Raw genomic sequence first — 5,844 nt, 5'->3', positions numbered from 1 at the left:
TTGTTTTCAATTACTTTGGGTACAGACCTCAGGGTGAAATTGCTGGGTCAATATGGTAACTCTATTCCTGGTTTTGAAGAGCTGCTTTCCCAGAACTTTCCACAGTGGCCGCACAGTGTGCACCCCCAGCCGCACAGCGCAGGGCTCCATCTCCCTACACCTGCGCCACACTCACAGCTCTGGGGCTTTTTTGATGGCCATTCTAATGGTGTGAAGTGACGCCTGGCTGTGGCTTTGATGTGCATTTCCCTGATGATTAGTGATGTGGAGCATCTTTTCATGTGCCTGTTGGCCATGTATATATTCTCCTTGGAGAAATGTCTGTTCTGGTCCTCTGCCCATTTTGAATGTCTGCACGGTCTGAGGCAGTGATTTCGGCCTGGTTTGGCTACTTCCTGGCTGTGTGACCCTGAACAGTTATGCAGCTTCTCTGTGCCTCAGGTCCTTCATCTGTAAGATAGAAGCAACCGTATTTACTTTACAGGAGGGCCTGAGGGCTAAGTGAGTCCATGTCTATAAGGCACTTTGAATAGTGCCAAGGCTAGATTCGTTACTGCAGGAGGTGGTCTGGGTGGGGGGAGGGCAGTCAGGAGACAGCATCCCACCCCTAGAATGGTGGGAATGCCCACAGAGATCTTCCAGTTCAGCCTCACATACAGGAAAAGAAAGAGGCACAAAGCTAAGCCCAAGAGCCCAGTGGCCGGAGGAGCCTTGAATCCACCTCTTGAGTTCAAGGCCAGGAGTCTGCATGGACTTCCGTTTGGGGCTGCAGCCTGCTGTTAACGTCCTCCTGGGATAAGATTCGAGCACCTTTACAAGCACCTTCACATCATCCTATTGACACTACATGCCTGTATCAATAGTCCTGGAAAAGCTGCCCGTCCTGAGGACTGAAGGGGACGCTGGCATGAGTGAGAGGCAGTGCGGCCTCCAAAACTCCCTTCTGGGGAAAACAAGCCCCAGGCTCTCCAGGCTTACAGCTCAGAGCTTTCATCAGCATCACAGTTACTGATGGCCTGCCTTCCCTCCCCTCTTACTTCCTACAACTGTGGGGCAGACGACCAGTTAGAGTAGAGGGCTGTAGCCTGCAGGACCCTCTTTCCTGCAGAAACAATCCCGAGACCCCCACAAACGGCCCCAAGAGTGCGGGTGGCCTCACTCACTTCAGATGATGTCTTACTGAGCAGAGCCCCACTTATCAGTGAATAACCCCGATTATCCTGTCACTGCCAGCAAATATGAAATGCTGACTCCTCCCAGCTCCACAGGGGCAGGTGGCATGGAAATAGGTGGCTAAGTGGGCAGAGACTGAGCTGAGGCTACATGGTCTGCCAAAGCTGCTGGAGCCCCTGGGCAGCAGGGCACCTGCTCCCTGGGGAATCAGTGCGGCCTCTCCCATAGTGCCTGAGGCTGAGGGTCATCTCCAGTTTCCTGCACAGCCCTGCCTCCAGCAGCGGGCCTGTTCATGTCAGCTTTGTGTGCCTGGAAGCTCTGTCTCGCCCTTAGATTCAGCTGATGTTATTGCTCCGTCCCAGGACCCTAAACAACACAACATACACCTCACTTCTGACAGAGCCACATGATCACCCTGTATGGTCTGCTTTCTAGTGACTCACAGTGAGCTTCCTGTTTGGCTTCCTTTGCAGATGCACGGCTCCTGATGTTCTCACCCATCTCCTTGCAGTGCAGCTGGCCCAAGCGAGCTCACCTCGCTTGTCAGCTCAGTGGCTTTACTCCTGCACCCACACCAGCCCAGAAGTGAGCAGATGGCCTCTCACCTTAAAAATGTTTGCATTATTTCTCCCTCCTACTCTCTCCTCTTCTTCTAGGATTGGTAACAGGGGCCTCTTATAACCCCAGGGTCTGACATATGCCATCTGGAATAGCATGTCCAGTGAGCAAGAAGCACTAACCGGCCTGTGGCCAGGGCCTCCACAGGCCAGAGGACCAAGAGGACCTGAAGGGTGAGCCCAGAGGCCCTACTCAGCCATTCGGAGGAAAGAGTCAGGGCTTTGGGGACTTCCCAAAAGTCAATTTCCCACAAGGGCGATTAACACCACACAGTGAAGGCAGCTGTGCCACAGACTTGTGGTTTTCAGACTGTGCTCCCCAGAGGTGCTGAGAAAGAGAGAGAGAGAATAAGGCAAAAAAATAGCCAGGCTCTGGGCCTCCTCCCTCGATTCAGGCAGAACAGCTCTGAGTTCACCTTTCATACAAGCTTATCTTTGGAGGAAGGGCGTCTGTGGCTCCAAACATGCAAACTCCCTGGTGTACTTGAAAGGTCCCTGTCCTGGAGGCAGGCCATGCCTCCCAGCCTAGCTCCACACTGAGCTTCTCAAGGTCTCCTGCCGCCATCTGAAACCGAAAGACTTGGACTAGGATCTGGCCAAGGTTCTTCCGCTGTGACGATCTTACGTGTTATCTGCAGCCTTTAGATGGCTATGTCAGCTCCAAGTCTGAAAGGCAAGGGACTGAATTCCGGCTCAGCCACTTGTAGCGCTGTGTCCTCTGCGGGAGCCTCCTGCCTGGATTTCAGTCTGCCTTCCCTCTGATCCCTGCTAATGTTAATGACCTTGCAAGGTCATTGTGAAAATTAAAAATAATATGTAGAGTTCGTCTCAGCCCAACCTAGTTGTTCAGTAAAGGGTGGCTATGACCTGCCATGACTTTTATGACTGTAGCTCCAGCTGGCCACCCGAGCGCTGGGAACTTGGCCCCCGGGTGCGCGAGGGGGCTCACCGAGACACTCATGCAAGGACATTTGTTGCAGCAAAATTGGTAAGACCAAAAATAAATGAACAAATAAAGAGGGGGGAAGGAAACAAATAGAAAGTGTCCATCAATCAGGAACTGACTAATGAAGCATGGATTATGCCTCTCTCCATATTTGTATTTTGGGACCAATGGCTAGTTTTGTCTACTGATCTGTTTTGTCAAAAGTAAGATTACAACCTATCCTTCTGTTTACCTCTTCATATACTTCTCTGCATTAGAGGTTGTATTTTGATGGGAACATTCTGTATTCTATGCAAATATTTGTTAAATAAAGAAATATGTACTAGAAAGAGGCTGTGCAGGTGAAGATGGCATCACTTTCAGAGGGTGTCGGGCCCCAGGGTGTCTTTTAGGCCAGTTGTCAACAAGGACCAGGTTCTCTCTGGCCACATCTACTCCATTCCGTAAATTCCTGGTCCTTCCTTGATCTTTACCAAGGGAAATTCTCTGACCCTTGTTTTTATTGTGCTCTGTTTAATACCAGGAAAACCAGGAGAAAGGGAAGTTTACAATCTCACCGGGCCTCAAAGCCTCTAAGCAAGTGCTCAGCAGAAGATCATCAGGTTCTCTGCGGACACAAACCCAGCTTCCGGGTCTCAGTGTGGTTTTGATGTCACTTTGTCAGCAGTTGGGTTTGACAGTGAAGAGACTGCATCCTGAAGCAGGCAGAAAAAGGACCTGCTGTCCTTCTGTATGAAGCTTAGACCTTTAAGGGCTCTCTCTTTTATTCTTAAGGTCTTTCCCCAGCTACCTTTAACATGAAATACTCAATTTTAAGGTATCTGATCAGTACTAACCAAATGCTTCCATGATGCAGATTAAAAACCCTATCCAGTACCAGCCCAAAGATGCAGGATTTCTGACCTAGCGAATAGATTCGTAAGACCGTTTGGTCCCCTCTCACCTGTGAGCAGCCCCCACACTGAATGTCATACTTCCTCTGGCCTCTGGCCCCTTCTCACACCCTGTCACACCTGATTTCTTCTGAAGTGTGACAAGATCTGCACAGTCTACCCCTTTTCTGCCCCCAATGCCTCTATACCCCTCAAAACCCTCTACCCGCATACTCAAATTTTCTCCTCCCTCATGTAACTATCAGGAGGAAAGTAACCTTATTCACTAATTTAATTTATAGTGTGAATGACTCATGGCCTGGTAATTTTCTCAGGGGAAGTGAAGGTTTTAGCAGAGGCCTTTAATGCAAATCTTTCCCTGCTGAGATTATAAATCCCCCACATTTTCTCTCCTCCATCTCTAACCACATCCAGAATCAGATGTTGGCCCACACTCCTGTCTATTGAGGGAGGGGTCTTCAGGGCTGATGGGGTCTCAGCTCATCAAGAAGAAGGCGTCCTCTTTACTGTCAGCCTGACCTGGGACCTGGCCGCTTCCTACTTTGGATGTCACATGTTCTAACACCCCCCGCCTTCCCCAAACCCAGAACCCACAGGCCTTTACTCTCTCCTTCTCTTCATTTTCTAGGCAGCTCCCAAGCATTCTTCTGCTCTTATAAAATTCTCTCTTTCTTGTGGCCGCTCAGGTATGAGAGGACAGAGCACAGAGGGACTCTCTTCTTAGGAACACAGGTCCCCTGACGCCAGCTTTCCATGCGTGACCACGCACCCTAGGCTTGAGCAGCGCAGTGTGGAGAAGTTCACCAGGACCTGGGCTAGGAGCCCTCTTCAAGAGATCGTGCCCCAGATGCCTGGAGTGCTCTTGGGAGCAGCTGCCTTCCTCCACCCTCTGCCCTCAGGCCTCCCCCTCAAGGACCTCTGCCTCCAGGCTGCCCTGCAACGACTGGGATTACTTTGCTGTATTTCCCTGAATCACAGTATTGAGGCGGCCTTGCTCCCCCCACTAGGAGGCCCTGTAGAAGCCAAAGCGTGACACGGTAGTGGCTGCTCGGTGCCTGGGAGCGCTGCCAGTGGGGCATCTTTCTCATATGAGCACAATTTTTATTTTGTGACAGTTTCCTTTCCCTTTGAAAGTTGGCACAAAATCCTCTGGACCAGGAGATACCGTAGAATGCTGACTATGTAAAATATAACCAGGCCAACTTGTTGATAAGTCCAAGCTGAGTTTATGCTTACGGTGGCAAAGGAGAGGACTTTTCCGCAGAGTCAGAGCATCTCAGCGTGGGAAGGGCTAAGGAGATGTGTTCCATGAGACTCTGAAGTCTGGCTTAAGACAGGTGTTTCAGTGTAGGGCTGGTCTGCCCTGAGGAAGAGTAATCATGTTGTCACTTAGGATTGGTGGGCAAAACAGGGCAAGGATTTTGAGATAAAAAGTTCAAAAAAAAGTTGTAGTTAGGCTATAACTGTCATTTAATGCTTCTTTAATAAACAGTTGCTAAGCCTTTCAGGAAGTTCTTGCAATGATGAATAAAGTTATCTGCAACTTTTATCTCCTTGGGCAAGAATTCCCAAGAATAATAGTTAGGCGTGAATCTGGAAGAACAGTATGTCATAGGTAGGTAGTAGCTGTGTGGGAGGCTTGCTTCTCAGTAGCAGTAAGACCCAGTAGGACCACTAGTGCCTCCCCGAATCATCTCCCTCTGCTCAGATCTCATTCAGCCACCACCACCCCACTCTGTGCAGAATCTGCAGATGCAGAGGGTTCAGCCCACCTTCTCCCATACTGTTTCCTTCCTCGCCCAGTTCACTGTGTGTGAGGTAAAGGGTTTCCACTTTCATGCCCAGCCTGGCCACATACTGTCTCTCCTTGAAGCGCCTCCGGATCTCACGATGCAGAGTTCCTCCAGGCTCTGGACAGGCCTGAATTCGCACACGACGGATGTGAGCTCTGCTCGGTGGCTGTCATGGACAGTTGAGGATTTTGTGTAAGGGGCAGAATGTAAAATTTGGGCATGTTCTAAGGTGGCACCAAATTTAAACGTACCGCAGAGAATAATTGCCTTAATTACTTCATCACGGAAGGAAATGGAGCAGAGACAGCTACATGTCTGCCATCATTTTCATCCCCCTTTCACAGTACAGAGCCGGGACCCCATCTCCCAGCTTTGCTTGCCTCTGCCTGTGGACATGTGGCTGGTTCCCATCAAGGAATATA

At 50.1% G+C, this 5,844-nt stretch overlaps 1 long non-coding RNA gene across 1 annotated transcript; it reads left to right on the top strand.

Moving 5' to 3' along the window:
* Positions 1-2,534: 2,534 nt before the first annotated feature.
* On the top strand, positions 2,535-4,439 carry LOC118921210 (uncharacterized). Its single transcript, XR_005028238.2, has 3 exons — positions 2,535-2,778; positions 3,260-3,387; positions 4,316-4,439. It is a non-coding gene; the product is annotated as an uncharacterized LOC118921210 (long non-coding RNA).
* Positions 4,440-5,844: the final 1,405 nt, after the last annotated feature.

Source organism: Manis pentadactyla, chromosome 12 (genome assembly GCF_030020395.1).
Source record: "Manis pentadactyla isolate mManPen7 chromosome 12, mManPen7.hap1, whole genome shotgun sequence".
In the NCBI taxonomy this organism is placed as follows: Eukaryota; Metazoa; Chordata; class Mammalia; order Pholidota; family Manidae; genus Manis; species Manis pentadactyla.
The sequence above is the reverse complement of the archived record's forward strand: the minus strand, read 5'-3'. Positions and strand labels throughout refer to the sequence as shown.